This window comes from Salmo salar, chromosome ssa06, assembly GCF_905237065.1.
Source record: "Salmo salar chromosome ssa06, Ssal_v3.1, whole genome shotgun sequence".
Lineage (NCBI taxonomy): Eukaryota > Metazoa > Chordata > Actinopteri > Salmoniformes > Salmonidae > Salmo > Salmo salar.
In genome coordinates, this window is record NC_059447.1 from 37,906,560 (window position 1) to 37,923,948 (window position 17,389).

At 41.9% G+C, this 17,389-nt stretch overlaps 1 protein-coding gene and 1 long non-coding RNA gene across 2 annotated transcripts in view; one reads left to right on the forward strand and one right to left on the reverse strand.

Annotated features, from left to right (window-relative positions):
- LOC106607362 (myocardin-related transcription factor B) overlaps nucleotides 1–14,150 on the reverse strand; it is a 45,245-nt gene extending 31,095 nt beyond the window's left edge. Inside the window, exon 1 of the mRNA XM_014204264.2 lies at nucleotides 13,987–14,150. The gene's annotated coding sequence lies outside the window, so the exon portion shown is untranslated. The remainder of the gene's footprint in view (nucleotides 1–13,986) is intronic.
- LOC123743442 (uncharacterized) overlaps nucleotides 1–17,389 on the forward strand; it is a 32,675-nt gene that overhangs the window by 13,507 nt on the left and 1,779 nt on the right. The gene's annotated exons all lie outside the window — the stretch shown is intronic.

The following is a 17,389-nucleotide window of genomic DNA, read 5'->3' on the forward strand; positions in this document are numbered from 1 at the left end:
CTCAGTGGTGATGAAAAGAGGATTGTGAGGAATGAGAAAAAACTGAAATGTATGTGGAATAGAGAAAAAACTGGTATGCTACCACATTACACATTTATAACTTGAACCTCAATAAACACTCACTGACTCACCACAAGTAAGCCAGAGGAGGTCAACTGTATGGCTAAAAATAGCTGACAGTACTCGCCAAAATAAGCTGGAAAAAGACAGGGAAAAAAGCCTCCTTTTCCATGTGTGTCTCAGGCCATATGGGTCTCACCGCACTCAGAACTGCACAAAAGAAAACAGTGTGAGACTGACTACTGCAGCACTGCAGAAAGAGGAGGGGGACTTCCTCATCCTTAACTCTTCTTCCTCCCCGCCCCCCAAAATTCCCCCATTTCAAACACCGTAACTTTCCCATAAGTCTAATAAATTCGCCACTGGCCATGACTGAGAACTTCACACATGGCGTCTGACCCTCCCACTTCCCCTCCTGGACGGGCCCCTGTAGGGCCCAGGCAGCGGAGCGGGCCGCTGCACTCAGCATTAGGTCAGTGGAGGAGGGGGCGGCTGGACCGGCCGACCGCAGACAGAAATAGCCTTCCGCTTGGCTGTTGGCATGTTGGGACTCATGGCGTGGGCCTGGGAGGGAGGGCGTATCTGTTTTGGTTTACAATCACAGTTGGGGAGTGCTGCTCTGCTTTCCAGATGGCAAGTTTCCATTCAAACAATGTAACTGGGAGAGTTTGAGATCTTCATTTAGTCCAACTAAAATAACCTATGAGGCAGATACTACTGCAATGGCACAGATATACTACACAACACAATGACCTGTGGTCCAATATTACCAAATGGGGATGTAGCCTATACCTCTTGATATTTTACTATTTCAAATTCTAGTATATACATTGCCTTCAGAAAGTATTCATATTTCATACTTATTCCACATTTTGTTGTGTTACAGCCTGAATTCAAATGGGATTAAATCTTCTTTTTTTTCTCATCCTCTACACACAATACCCCATAATGACAAAGTGAAAACATGTTTTTAGAAATGTTTGCAAATTTATTGAAAATGAAATAGAGAATGATCTAATTTATATAAGTATTCATATCCCTGAGTCAATACATGTTAGAACCCCCTATTCACATCCCTGAGTCAATACATGTTAGAACCCCCTTTGGCAGTGATCACAGCTGTAATTTCTTCTGGGTAAGATTTTTGCACAACTGGATTGTACAATATTTGCCCATTATTCTTTTTAAACTCTTGGAAGCTCTGTCAAGTTGGTTGTTGATCATTGCTAGACAGCCATTTTAAAGTCTTACCATAGATTTTAATGCCGATTTCAGTCAAAACTGTAACAAGGCCACTCAGGAATATTCAATGTCGTTTTTGTAAGCAACTCCGGTATTTGGGCTTGAGTTTTAGGTTATTGTCCTACTGAAAGGTCAATTTGTCTCCCAGTGTCTGTTGATAGCAGACTGAACCAGATTTTGCATGTGCTTAGCTCTATTCTGTTTATTTTTTATAAAAAACAAGCATTGCCGATGACAAGCATATCCATAACATGATGCAGCCACAACCATGCTTGAAAATATGAAGAGTGGTACTCAGTGATGTGTTGTGATGGATTTGCCCCAAACAAGTTTCTTTCCTTGCCCCATTTTTTGCAGTATTACTTTAGTGTGTTATTGCAAACAGGATGCATGTTTTTGAATATTTGTATTCTGTACAGGCTTCCTTCTTTTCCCTCTGTCAATTAGCTTAGTATTGTGGAGTAACTACAATGTTGTTGATCCATCCTCAGTTTTCTCCTATCACAGCCATTAGACTCTGTAACTATTTTAAAGTCACCACTGGCCTCACGGTGAAATCCCTGAACGGTTTCCTTCCTCTGGGTATATAGTGACTGGGTGTATTGATACATCATCCAAAGTGTAATACTAACTTCACCATGCTCAAAGGGATATTCAATGTCTATTTTTGTTTTGTTTTACCCATCTACCAATAGCTGACGACCTTTGCCAGGCATTGGAAAACTTCCTTTGTCTTTGTGGTTGAATCTGTGTTTGACAGGGACCTTACAGATAATTGTATGTGTGGGGTACAGAGATGAGGTAGTTATTCAAAAATATTATTGCACACAGAGTGAGTCCATGCAATATTTGTACTCCTGAACTTATTTTGGCTTGCCATAAAGAAAGGGGTTGATTATTTATTGACTCAAGACATTACAGATTTTTAACTTTAATGAATTAGTAAACATTTCTAAAAACGAATTTCCAATTCTGTCATTATTGGTTATTGTGTGTAGGCCAATGACACAATATATACATGTAATACACTTTAAATTCAGGCTGTAACTATATATACACTACATGACCAAAAGTATGTGGACACCTGCTCATCGAACATCTCATTCCAAAATCATTAATATGGAGTTGGTCTCCCCTTTGCTGCTATAACAGCCTCCACTCTTCTGGGAAGGCTTTCCACTAGATATTGGAACATTGCTGCGGGGACTACAATTCAGCCACAAGAGCAATAGTGAGGTCGGGCACTGATGTTGGGTGATTAGGCCTGGCTCGCAGTCAGTCGTTCCAATTCATCCCAAAGGTGTCCGATGGGGTTGAGGTCAGGGCTCTGTGCAGGCCAGTCAAGTTCTTCCACACCGATCTCGAGAAACCATTTCTTTATGGACCTCACTTTGTGAACGGGGCATTGTCATGCTGAAACAGAAAAAGGCCTTCCCCAAATAGTTTGCACAAAGTTGGAAGCACAGAATCATCTAGAATGTCATTGTATTCTGTAGCATTAAGATTTCCCTTTACTGGAACTAAGTGGCCTACCCCAAACCATGAAAATAGACCCAGACCATTATTCCTCCTCCACCAAACTTCACAGTTGGCACTATGCATTGGGGCAGGTAGCGTTCTCCTGGTATCCACCAAACCGAGATTCGTCTGTCGGACTGCCAGATGGTGAAGAGTGATTCATCACTCCAGAGAACGCGTTTCCACTGCTCCAGAGTCCAATGCCAGCAAGCTTTACACCAGTCCAGCCGACGCTTGGCATTGCACATGGGGATCTTAGGCTTGTGTGTGGCTGCTCGGCCATGGAAACCCATTTCATGAAGCTCCCGACGAACAGTACTTGTGCTGACGTTGCTTCCAGAGGCAGTTTGGAGCTCGGTAGATGATTTTTATGCACTACGCCCTTCAGCACTTGGCGGCCCCATTCTGAGCCGTTGTTGCTCCTAGACGTTTCCACTTCACAATAACAGCACCTACAGTTGACCGGGGCAGCTCTAGAAGGGCTGACATTTGACCAACTGACTTGTTGGAAAGGTGGCATCCTATGACGGTGCCACGTTGAAAGTCACTGAGCTCTTCAGTACGGGCCATTCTACTGCCAGTGTTTGTCTATGGAGATTGCATGGCTGTGTGCTCGATTTTATATACCTGTCAGGAATGGGTGTGGCTGAAATAGCCGAATCCACTAATTTGAAAGGGTGTCCAAGTACTTTTGTATATATAGGCTATATATACATGTATATATATATATTTCAAACATTTAAAAGTAGCAATGGAGACAAGATGCTAGAGTAAAACATTTTCATAGAGTGAGGACCAAATGAAAATCTGTCTCTTGAAAGAAAGTTGTTTCTTAGAAGCGCAAAGAGGCCATGGAGATCAGAGACCCATCCCCCGAGGCCTTAAAATGTGTTTGTGAGTGGACAGAGTGCTGCTGACCCTAAGTGTCCTTTGTCTAACACAATCACCAGCCTGCAATCCCGCTGACTCAGTGGGAAATGCCTTCGATTCACTGCTCATCACTAGCACTCACTGCCCTTAGATTGACATGCTGTTCATGTTACTGAAATTGCTGCTGTGCCATGGAAATGTAATGCCGGGAATCAGGTCTAACCTCATAGAGAATTGGGATGATGTCAACCGGGAACATTTCACTGGAGGGTAGTTTCTCATGAGGTGGGAACATGTTGTTCAAAAAAATTCACTGGAACCGACATTCCACTCATCCCAAATATAAATGAGGAACAAAATGTTTGTCATGACTATCTGAATCATGTTCACACAGAAAACATGTCGCTCTTGTAGTATTCATATTACATTCAAGTCTGTTCGCATGGGCCCAGCAAGGTGCTGTATACACTTACGATTCCCCGGAAAAGATTAGGAATAACATTTATTCCCCGGAATAAATGGTAACAATAACAGCGTCAGAACAGTGTTACAGGCCTCCTGCCTGAATACGGACAGACAACACAGTAGGGCTCAGAAAACACAACCCAGAACACCAGGGAACCACCATGTCTGGCCTGTCCTCTCCCTGCGCTGTGCTGCCTCACTATGAATACCCAGAGATGGGCAGTATTTCTGTTACCTGTATTTGAAATACACAATTCATTATTTTGTCATTTGAATTACACTGGGCCGAGCTACACCAATGTATTTTGCAATTGTTTTCAAAATATGAAAAACTTTTTTTTATCATTTTTTTTTATAGCGGTTCACACTGTGTGCCCCCCCTTTTACCCTGCATTGGTATCAGAAGTCTGATGGCACTATGGTGTGATAAGAACACCTGCTAAATGAACTAAATATACACTGAGTGTACAAAACATTAAGAACACCTGCTCTTTCCATGACATAGACTGACCAGGTGAAAGCTATGATCCCTTATTGACGTCCACATCAATAAAATTCACTTCAATCGGTGTAGATGAATTAAAATATATATATATTATTTCACCTTTATTTAACCAGGTAGGCAAGTTGAGAACAAGTTCTCATTTACAATTGCGACCTGGCCAAGATAAAGCAAAGCAGTTTGACACATAAAACAACACAGAGTTACACATGGAGTAAAACAAACATACAGTCAATACAAAATAAGTCTATATACAATGTGAGCAAATGAGGTGAGATAAGGGAGGTAAAGGCAAAACAAAGGCCATGGTGGCGAAGTACATACAATATAGCAAGTAAAACACTGGAATGGTAGATTTGCATTGGAAGAAAGTGCAAAGTAGAAATATAAATAATGGAGTGCAAAGGAGCAAAATAAATAAATAAGGGGAAGAGGTAGTTGTTTGGGCTAAATTATAGATGGGCTATGTACAGGTGCAGTAATCTGTGAGCTGCTCTGACAGCTGGTGCTTAAAGCTAGTGAGGGAGATAAGTGTTTCCAGTTTCAGAGATTTTTGTAGTTCGTTACAGTCATTGGCAGCAGAGAACTGTAAGGAGAGAGGGCCGAAGGAGGAATTGGCTTTGGGGGTGACCAGTGAGATATATCTGCTGCTGCTACAGGTGGGTGCTGCTATGATCGCTGAGATCTTGGTTGAAAACAGCAGAGGTGTATTTAGAGGGCAAGTTGGTTAGGATGAAATCTATGAGGGTGCCCGTGTTTACGGCTTTGGGGTGGTACCTGGTAGGTTCATTGATAATTTGTGTGAGATTGAGGGCATCAGGCTTAGATTGTAGGATGGCTGGGGTGTTAAGCATGTCCCAGTTTAGGTCACCTAGCAGCACGAGCTCTGAAGATAGATGGGGGGCAATCAGTTCACATATGGTGTCCAGAGCACAGCTGGGGGCAGAGGGTGGTCTATAGCAGGCGGCAACGGTGAGAGACTTGTTTTTAGAGAGGTGGATTTTTAAAAGTAGAAGTTCAAATTGTTTGGGTACAGACCAGGATAGTAGGACAGAACTCTGCAGGCTATCTCTGCAGTAGATTGTAGAGGTCGGCCGATTATGATTTTTCAACGCCGATGCCGATACCGATTATTGGAGGACCGAAATGCTGATACCGATTATTGGTGGGCCAAAAAAGCCTGTACCGATTAATCGGCCGATTTATTTATTTGTAATAATGACAATTACAACAATACTGAATTAACACTTATTTTAACTTAATATAATACATAAATACTATCAATTTAGCCTCAAATAAATAATGAAACATGTTCATTTTGGTTTAAATAATGCAAAAACAAAGTGTTGGAGAAGAAAGTAAAAGTGCAATATGTGCCATGTAAAAAAGCTAATGTTTTATTTCCTTGCTCAGAACATGAGAACATATGAAAGCTGGTGGTTACTTTTAACATGAGTCTTCAAAATTCCCAGGTAAGAAGTTTTAGGTTGAAGTTATTATAGGAATTATAGGACTATTTCTCTCTATACGATTTGTATTTCATATACCTTTGACTATTGGATGTTCTTATAGTGTCACGCACTGACCTGAGAGAGACGGGTTATTTCTCTATTTTGTTAGATCAGGGTGTGGGGTGGGCATTCTACATTTTGTATTTCTTTGTTTTGGGCCGAGTAGGGTTCCTAATCAGAGGCAGCTGTCTATCGTTGTCTCTGATTAGGAATCATACTTAGGCAGCCTTTTCCCACCTGTGTTTGTAGGTAGTTGTCTTCTGTTAAGTTTTCTGTACCCGACAGAACTGTGTGCTTTCGTTTTCGCATTGTTATTTTTTCTATAGTGTTCTGAGTTAAAATAAATATTCATCATGAGCAATCAACACGCTGCGCTTTGGTCCCCTCTCTACGACAGCCGTTACATATAGGCACTTTAGTATTGCCAGTGTAACAGTATAGCTTCCGTCCCTCTCCTCGCTCCTACCTGGGCTCGAACCAGGAACACATCGACAACAGCCACCCTCGAAGCAGCGTTACCCATGTAGAGCAAGGGGAACAACTACTCCAAGTCTCAGAGCGAGTGACGTTTGAAAAGCTATTAGCGTGCACCCGCTAACTAGCTAGCCATTTCACATCGGTTACACCAGCCTAATCTTGGGAGTTGATAGGCTTGAAGTCATAAACAGCGCAATGCTTGAAGAATTGCGAAGAGCTGCTGGCAAAACGCACGAAGGTGCTGTTTGAATGAATGCTTACGAGCCTGCTGCTGCCTACCATCGCTCAGTCAGACTGCTCTATCAAATATCAAATCATAGACTTAATTATAACATAATAACACACAGAAATACAAGCCTTTGGTCATTAATATGGTCGAATCCGGAAACTATCATTTTGAAAACGAAACGTTTATTATTTCAGTGAAATACGTTCCGTATTTTATCTAACGGGTGGCATCCCTAAGTCTAAATATTCCTGTTACATTGCACAACCTTCAATGTTATGTCATAATTATGTACAATTCTGGCAAATTAATTACGGCCTTTGTTAGGAATAAATGGACTTCACACAGCCCGCAATGAGCAAGGCGGCCCAAACTGCTGTATATACCCTGACTGCTTACACGGAATGCTGGAGAAGTGACACAAATTCATGTTAGCAGGCAATATTAACTAAATATGCAGGTTTAAAAATATATACTTGTGTATTGATTTTAAAGAAAGGGATTGATGTTTATGGTTAGGTACATTGGCGCAACGACAGTGCTTTTTTTGCAAATGCGCTTGTTAAATCATCACCCGTTTGTCGAAGTAGGCTGTGATTCGATGAGAAATTAACAGGCACTGCATCGATTATATGCAACGCAGGACACATTAGATAAACTAGTAATATCATCAACCATGTGTAGTTAACTAGTGATTTTGTTAAGATTGATCGTTTTTTATAAGATAAGTTTAATGCTAGCTAGCAACTTACCTTGGCTTCTTGCTGCCCTCGCATAACAGGTAGTCAGCCTGCCATGCAGGCTCCTCGTGGAGTCCAATGTAAGGCAGGTGGTTAGAGCGTTGGACTAGTAACCGGAAGGTTGCAAAAACGAATCCCCGAATCCCCCCTGAACAAGGCAGTTAACCCCCGTTCCTAGGCCGTCATTGAAAATAAGAATGTGTTCTTAATCTGACTTGCCAGTTAAATAAAGGTGTAAAAAAAATAAACAATAATAATTTTCAAAATAGGCAAATCGGTGGCCAAAAATACCGATTACCGATTGTTATGAAAACTTGAAATCGGCCCTAATTAATCGGCCATTCCGATTAATTGGTCGACCTCTAGTAGATTGCAACACCGCCCCCTTTGGCTGTTCTATCTTGTCTGAAAATGGTGTAGTTAGGGATGGACATTTCTGAGTTTTTGGTGGACTTCCTAAGCCAGGATTCAGACACGGCTAGGACATCCGGGTTGGCAGAGTTTGCTAAAGCAGTGAATAAAACAAACTTAGGGAGGAGGCTTCTAATGTTAACATACATGAAACCAAGGCTATTACGGTTACAGAAGTCATCAAAAGAGAGAGCCTGGGGAATAGGAGTGAAGCTAGGCACTGCAGGGCCTGCATTTACCTTCACATCGCCAGAGGAACAGAGGAGGAGTAGGATAAGGGTACGGCTAAAACCTATGAGAATTGGCCGTCTAGGACGTCCGGAACAAAGAGTAAAAGGAGCAGGTTGCTGGGGGTGATAAAATAGCTTCAAGGTATAATGTACAGACAAAGGTATGGTAGGATGTGAATACAGTGGAGGTACACCTAGGCATTGAGTGATGATGAGAGAGATATTGTCTCTAGAAACATCATTGAAACCAGGTGATGTCATCGCATGTGTGGGTGGTGGAACTGAAAGGTTGGATAAGGTATAATGAGCCGGGCTAGAGGCTCTACAGTGAAATAAGCCAATAAACACTAACCAGAACAGCAATGGACAAGGCATATTGACATTAAGGAGAGGCATGCTTATCCGAGTGATCATAAGGGTCCAGTGAGTAGTGAGGTTGGTTGGGGTCACGGCGATTCACACAACTAGCTGGGCCATTGGTAGCAAGCTGACAGAAGACGGCCTGTTTTGAGCCACCTCGTGCGTTTCCGGCGGTAGATTAGTGGGGTTCCGTGTGGTAGAGGGGACCAATACAATTGGCAAAATAGTTATAGTGGCCCAACAAAATTGTCCGATAGACCTATTCAGATAGCAGCCGATAAGACAGCTAACGATTAGCGGGCCACAGATGGGCGTTCAGGTTACGTCGCGACGAAGGGGCCAGTTTGGATAACTCCCTCGGGCAGATAACGTCGGTAGTCCAGTCGTGAAGGCCTGGTGGGGCTCCGCATCGGCAGTAAAACGGGTCCGGATAGTTGATTGTAGCCCAGGAGTGGCTGATGGAACTCTTCAGCTGGCTAGCTCCGGGACCGACGTTAGCTAATAGTCACTCGGATAGCAGCTAGCTGCAAGATCCAGGTGTAAATGCCCAGGCTTGAGGTAGAAATCCGGGATATGGAGAGAAAAATGGTCTGGTATGCTCTGGTCTGAGTCGCATTGTACAAAAACTGCCGATAGCTTTTTGAGCTAAAGGATAGCTGATGACCGCCAACCGTGGTTAGCTGAATACTAATGTTAGCCAGTGAACTGGCTAACTTCTGGCTAACTTCTGGCTAGCTTCTGTTGTGGATTACAGATTTGAGGTGAATAATACTTTTTTTTAAAACAATTGGTGAGGCGGGTTGCAGGAGTGTTTGGAAGTTGAGTTTTTAGAAAAAAAAATATATAAAAAGATATGCGGAGAAAATATGTAAATATATACACTGCTCAAAAAAATAAAGGGAACACTTAAACAACACAATGTAACTCCAAGTCAGTCACACTTCTGTGAAATCAAACTGTCCACTTAGGAAGCAACACTGATTGACAATAAATTTCACATGCTGTTGTGCAAATGGAATAGACAACAGGTGGAAATTATAGGCAATTAGCAAGACAACCCCAATAAAGGAGTGGTTCTGCAGGTGGTGACCACAGACCACTTCTCAGTTCCTATGCTTCCTGGCTGATGTTTTGGTCACTTTTGAATGCTGGCGGTGCTTTCACTCTAGTGGTAGCATGAGACGGAGTCTACAACCCACACAAGTGGCTCAGGTAGTGCAGCTCATCCAAGATGGCACATCAATGCGAGCTGTGGCAAGAAGGTTTGCTGTGTCTGTCAGCGTAGTGTCCAGAGCATGGAGGCGCTACCAGGAGACAGGCCAGTACATCATGAGACGTGGAGGAGGCCGTAGGAGGGCAGCAACCCAGCAGCAGGACCGCTACCTCCGCCTTTGTGCAAGGAGGAGTAGGAGGAGCACTGCCAGAGCCCTGCAAAATGACCTCTAGCAGGCCACAAATGTGCATGTGTCTGCTCAAACGGTCAGAAACAGACTCCATGAGGGTGGTACGAGGGCCCGACGTCCACGGGTGGGGGTTGTGCTTACAGCCCAACACCGTGCAGGACGTTTGGCATTTGCCAGAGAACACCAAGATTGGCAAATTCGCCACTGGCGCCCTGTGCTCTTCACAGATGAAAGCAGGTTCACACTGAGCACATGTGACAGATGTGGCAGAGTCTGGAGACGCCGTCGAGAACGTTCTGCTGCCTGCAACATCCTCCAGCATGACCGGTTTGGCGGTGGGTCAGTCATGGTGTGGGGTGGCATTTCTTTGGGGGGGCCGCACAGCCCTCCATGTGCTCGCCAGAGGTAGCCTGACTGCCAATAGGTACCGAGATGAGATCCTCAGACCCCTTGTGAGACCATATGCTGGTGCGGTTGGCCCTGGGTTCCTCCTAATGCAAGACAATGCTAGACCTCATGTGGCTGGAGTGTGTCAGCAGTTCCTGCAAGAGGAAGGCATTGATGCTATGGACTGGCCCGCCCGTTCCCCAGACCTGAATCCAATTGAGCACATCTGGGACATCATGTCTCGCTCCATCCACCAACGCCACGTTGCACCACAGACTGTCCAGGAGTTGGTGGATGCTTTACTCCAGGTCTGGGAGGAGATCCCTCAGGAGACCATTCGCCACCTCATCAGGAGCATGCCCAGGCCTTGTAGGGAGGTCATACAGGCACGTGGAGGCCACACACACACTACTGAGCCTCATTTTGACTTGTTTTAAGGACATTACATCAAAGTTGGATCAGCCTGTTGTGTGGTTTTCCACTTTAATTTTGAGTGTGACTCCAAATCCAGACCTCCATGGGTTGATAAATTGGATTTCCATTGATTATTTTTGTGTGATTTTGTTGTCAGCACATTCAACTATGTAAAGAAAAAGGTATTTAATAAGATTATTTCATTCATTCAGATCTAGGATGTGTTATTTTAGTGTTCCCTCAATTTTTTGGAGCAGTGTATATACACGGACACGACAAGACGAGGACAAAGGACGTCTGACTGCTATGCCATCTTGGACTAAACATCAACAACATGAAGGGGAGAAGACAGGTTAAATAATTGTTTTTAAGCCTTGAGACAATTGAGACATGGATTGTGTATGTGTGCCATTCAGAGCGTGAATGGGCAAGACAAAATCTTTAAGTACTTTTGAATGGGATATTATAGTAGCTGCCAGGTGTGAGTGTGTCAAGAACTGCAACGCTGCTGGATTTTTCATGCTCAAGAGTTTCCCGTGTGTATCAAGAATGGTCCACCACCCAAAGGACATTCAGCCAATTTGACACAACTGTGGTAAGCATTGGAGTCAATATGGGCCAGCAACCCTTTGAAATGCTTTCCTCACCTTGTAGAGTCCATGCCCTGACAAATTTAAGCTGTTCTGCAGACAAAAGGTGGCGCAACTCAATATTAGGAATGTTTTAGGTCCTAAGCTCTAAGTTCCTCAGTGTAACACATCACTAAGGATCTATCATGGTCCAAACACACCAACACAGTTGTGAAGAGGGCACGACAGGTGGCTGAAAATATTTGGCATGGGACTTCAGATCCTCAAAACGTTCTACAGCTGCACAATCGAGGACATCTTGACTGACTGCATAACCGCTTGGTATGGCAACTGCTTGGCATCCGACCGCAAGTCACTACAGAGGGTAGTGCGTATCGCCCAGTACATCACTGGGGTTGAGCTCCCTGACATCCAGGAACTCTATACAATGGTTCTTCCTTTAAAAGTTGCGGCGTACTGCAGCACAGCTTGCAGGGTGCCGCAGAATTCTATGGCACGTTATTTAAGTGTCAGCCATTGTTGCCAGAATGACACAATTTACCACAATATGCCACCATCTACCACAAACGGTAGCGGCATAAACTCAAAACTTTTAAATGAAGAACCACTGTACCAGGCGGTGTCAGAAGAAGGCCCAAAGAATTGTCAAAGTCTCCAGTCACCCAAGCCACAGATTGTTCTCTCTGCTCCCGCACGGCAAGCGGTACCAATGCACCAGGTCTAGGTCCAAAAGGCTTCTTAACAGCTTCTGCAACATGAACTATTGAATTAGTGTGAGAACAGTGATGCTGTCCAGGCTAGCTGCTTCAATAAACAGACTTTAAGTATACAACTTTGCCCTTTTGTAGACCCTTGTAAAACTGTATTGTAAACACACTTCTTCCATTAGTTGCAATGGGCCCATTTCATATTGACAGATACACTAACATTGACAGATACACTAACATTGACAGAAAACGGTAGCAAAGAAAAAAAGGAGTGTGCAATTTTCCAGGTGGTCTGCCCTTCAATTGATTTTACAATGCACTTTGTATGGCATTGGATCTGCAACAGTGCAACAGAGATGAAATAAATGATGAAAGGAAGTTTATGACAGTGGACAGTCATGTACCCTACATCTCTCTCAAATTCAACATAAAATGCAGAACACACATCACCTCTCTCTGCATTCATTGGCTGTCATCTCCCCAGAGCTGATTGACTTCCTGCCTCCACTTTGGAAAACAGTTAAGTTCCCCTGACTACAACCGTTTCCTTCCTCCATCCCTCACAGTGCTGCTGGCCCAGATGGATACATCATTTACTCAGGCCCTACACCCACAGTCACATCCATGTGCATCACACAGTGGTGAAAGGGTGCTGGGAGAGCAATCTGGCTCAATCTAGAAACTGCTTTCCCTTGAGAGACGCTTATGGTTACATGGGTTTGTTTGGTGAGTGGGATTTCAAAACGAATGAAGTGTGAAAAGACTTCAAATATATGTTAAGACTTCAAATATATGTTGTGTTTGTTGACCGTGTTAAGCGGCATGTAAACTCCCAGAGTTTTAACAGAACATTTTTGGGAGCATATTGAAGTTGTGAACTCTCACGCTGACCTCTGTGATACTGAACAAGATCAACAGGTGTTTAAAAACATAATACTCCAAAAGCTTACACACGTTCATGACCGTGAGCGGCACATATTTTCAGCATTTGGGGTTAATTCTTAAAGCGTCAATCAGCAGAAAAAAAATAAGGAGCTAGAAACAGAGCTGCCATGTCTATTGGCGTCATCTTGATTTGATTTGACAATAACAAAGCGGTTCCCCAGCCCTAGTTCGGTAAAAAGCTAAGGGATGGGGCTGGACAAATGTAACCTGTCTCAAATTCATAGACATAGCTATGGACTCAAGGACTGACCATCCATGATATCAAAATGATCGTTTTAACCATGTTTGTTTCCATTTTCTTTGTTTACAAATGTTGGAGTAAAACAAGCTTATATTTTGGATTCTGATGGCGTATGACAGTTGAACTAAGCTCAATAAGCATTAACCATTTATATTCTTCTAGAATCAATGGGTACATATAATGAATTTATAAGTCAAAAATGGATGTAGCGAGTGCTGATTGCGCCTTTTAACATTTAAAAGACTTCCTCACATAAGAACACTACATCTCATCTAATCTAGCTCAAATCACCCCACTACGAGCTGTACTTAATTGGTGACAAATGCACGTGTGGGGCTATTGTCATGTAGATAGACACTATTTCAAAATGTCAGGTTGTGTTAGGTTACCAAATAAATTATCAGAGAAGTTGCATGGTATTGTCTTGTTAAAAACTGGTCACGCACATTCGTTTTTCAACATAAAATCAACAAACAAAACTTGCCATTATCGTGAAAATAGGCTGTCAAGATCTGCCATAATGTTTTTGCCAAATCTACTCCCGCGACATTGTATCCACTGTTCATCACTTATTATTGCACCGTTACAACGCATCACCAAAGCAACCGGTGGCAGTGGAGCATTTTGAAACAGCCATGAAAAACAGTGACAAGTAGTATTATTGAAACATTGACATGCAAATCTTACCGATTTTCCTTGGAGTTCGTTGGTATTTGTCTCGATGGAACGGAATAGTCGCTTGTTTGAGATGATTAATAAATAAATATCTATTTGTTTTTCTTCGGTGAAAGTGAAATTGTTGGTCTTGGAAAAAGATGGCTGCTCCTCGGCTGGAGTCGATGATGTAATCTGATTTTAACCCTTTGATGTGTTGAATAGAAGTGTTTAATCCTGCTCCATCTCATTCTGAATTCAATATGCCCTTCATAATTGTTTTAAAATCACTGCATCGTTTGTAAATGTTTGATATACAGTCAGGTCCGTAATTATTGGCACCCTTGATAAAGATGAGCAAAAAATACTGTATAAAATAAATAATACAAATACTGAGCGATATTGTATGCTCAAAGAAATTGGGAAATAAAAAAAGTACTAATACAATTGCTCAGAAAAAGTTATTTTGTTAAGCAAGTATTAAAAACAATCTAAAAATATCTACATTTATGGCACCCCTGGTTTCATTAAGCAGAAAAGAATCCCATACCTTTAAAATATGGTGGTGGATATTTTAAGTTATGGGTTATTTTACTTCCACTGGTCCAGGCTGGGGCCATGTTAAGGTCATCGGCATCATGAACTTTACCCAGTACCAGGATGTTTTTAGCCAAAAACCTGGTTGCCTCTGCCAGGAGGCTGAAACCTGGCCGCAAGTGGATCTTCCAGCAACACAGTAACCCCAAGCGCACATCACATTCCACAAATAAATGGTTAATTGGCCACAAAATCAACATTTTGCAATGCCCATCTCAGTCTCTGGACTTGAACCCCATTGAAAACCTGTGGTTTGAATTGAAGAGGGCAGTCCATAAAAGCAGATGAAGGATATCAAGTATCTGGAAAGATTCTGTATGGAGGAATAGTCTAAGATCCCTCTCAATGTGTTCTCCAATCTCATAAAACATTTTAGAAAAAGGCTCATTGCCATAATCCTCACAAGGTGAGGTAATGAACGATATTGAAAACGGGGGTGCCAATCATTTTGACCCCTATCTTTGAGATTTTTTTAAATGGTTTGTTAAATGTATTCAAGAGCGTGATACTATCATGAGTAGTGTCCGGGTTTCTTATTTTTTATCATCTTATTCAAATGTTACCATGCACCTGCAAAAAAGATAGCTCAGAGTTGCGAGTGCCTTTTGAGCAATTGTATTACTATGAATAATATTTTAAAAAATTTGCGTAAAAATACTTGAAAGTACTACTTAAGTAGTTTTTTGGTGTATCTGTACTATTTATATTTTAGACGACTTTGACTTTTACTTCACTACATTCCTAAGGAAATTTATGCACTTTTACTCCATACATATTCCCTGACACCCAAAACTTCTCATTACATTTTGAATGCTTAGCAGGACAATAAAATGATCTAATTCACACACTTATCAAAAGAACATCCCTGGTTATCCCTACCGCCTCTGATCTGGTGGACTCACTAAACACATGCTTCATTCGTAAATTATGTCTGAGTGTTGGAGTGTGCCCCTGGCTATCTGTAAATAAATAAAAACAAGAACTGTATGCCGTCTGGTTTCCTTAATATAAGGAATTTGAAATTATTTATACTTTTACTTTTACTTTTGATACTTAAGTATATTTTATTAATTACATTTACGTTTAAAACCAAATACTTTTAGACTTTTACTCAAGTAGTATTTTACTAGGTGACTCACTTTTACTTGAGACTTGAGACAGCGCAAACTGCCTCTAACCAGAATAGAAAGAGGAGTGAGGCTCCGGTGCACAACTGAGAAAGAGGACAAGTACATTAATGTCTAGTTTGAGAAACAGATGCCTCACAAGTCCTCAACTGGCAGCTTCATTAAATAGTATCCGCAAAATACCAGTCTCAACGTCAACAGTGAAGAGGCGACTCCGGGATGCTGGCCTTCTAGGCAGAATTCCTCTGTCCAGTGTCTGTGTTCTGGTGCCCATCTTAAGGCCCATCTTACCCTTCCCTGTGGCTTAGTTGGTAGAGCATGGTGTTTGCAACGCCAGGGTTGTGGGTTTGATTCCCACGGGGGGCCAGTACAAAAAAAATGAATGAAATGTATGCATTCACTACTGTAAGTCACTCTGGATAAGAGCATCTGCTAAAATGAAAAAAAAATCTTAATCTTTTTATTGGCCAGTCTGAGATATGGCTTTTTCTTTGCAACTCTGCCTAGAAGTTCAGCATCCCGGAGTCGCCTCTTCACTATTGACGTTGAGACTGGTGTTTTGCGGGTACTATTTAATGAAGATGCCAGTTGAGGACTTGTGAGGGGTCTGTTTATCAAACTAGAGACTCTAATGTATTTATCGTCTTGCTGAGTTGTGCACCGGGGCCTCCCACTCTTTTTATTCTGGTTGGAGCCAGTTTGCGCTGTTCTGTGAAGGGAGTGGTTCACAGCGTTGATCAAGATCTTCAGTTTCTTGGCAATTTCTCGCATGGAATACAAGAATAGACTGACGAGTTTCAGAAGAAAGGTTTTTGTTTCTGGCCATTTTGAGCCTGTAATCAAACCCACAAATGCTGATGCTCCAGATACTCAACTAGTCTAAAGAAGGCCAGTTTTATTGCTTCTTTAATCAACACAACAGTTTTCAGCTGTGCAAACATAATTGCAAAAGGATTTTCTAATGATCAATTAGCCTTTTAAAATAATAAACTTGGATTTGCTAACACAACGTGCCATTGGAACACAGGAGTGATGGTTGCTGATAATGGGCCCCTGTACGCCTATGTAGATATTCCATAAAAAATCAACCGTTTCCAGCTACAGTACAATAGTCATTTACAACATTAACAATGTCTTCACTGTATTTCTGATCAATTTGATGTTATTATAATGGACAAAAAAATGTGTTTTCTTTAAAAAATAAGGACATTTCTAAGTGACCCCAAACTTTTGAACTGAACGGTAGTGTATGTGAATTGATATCAGAACACAGAATGTGAACAGACAATGAATGTTTATTTGACAGGTTTATCCGTTTTTAATTGATAGGCAACTCTTGTTTCCAGTTTGGCACAGCATTTATCTTATGTGCAATGTAATTCTTATAAAACACTAATTCAACAGTTCCCATTAATTAATAGTATGAAAACAACTATTTTTGATTAAACAACTAGAATAAATCAGTATTTGATCCACTGTTTATTGATGACAATATTGTTGCATCACTTATTTCAGACCGCTGACGCCCTACTCAGAAGTTTAAAGGCCATCAAATACTAAAATGTTCTTTATACTATAGTGCCATCTAGTGTGAGTTACCAGGTTGCTAATGAAAAATACTCCTGGAATATTTATTTTACCAGGGTAGTCAGTTAGGAACAATTCCTTTTTTTCCAAGGATGGCCTTACAACAGTGTGTTAACTGCATTGTT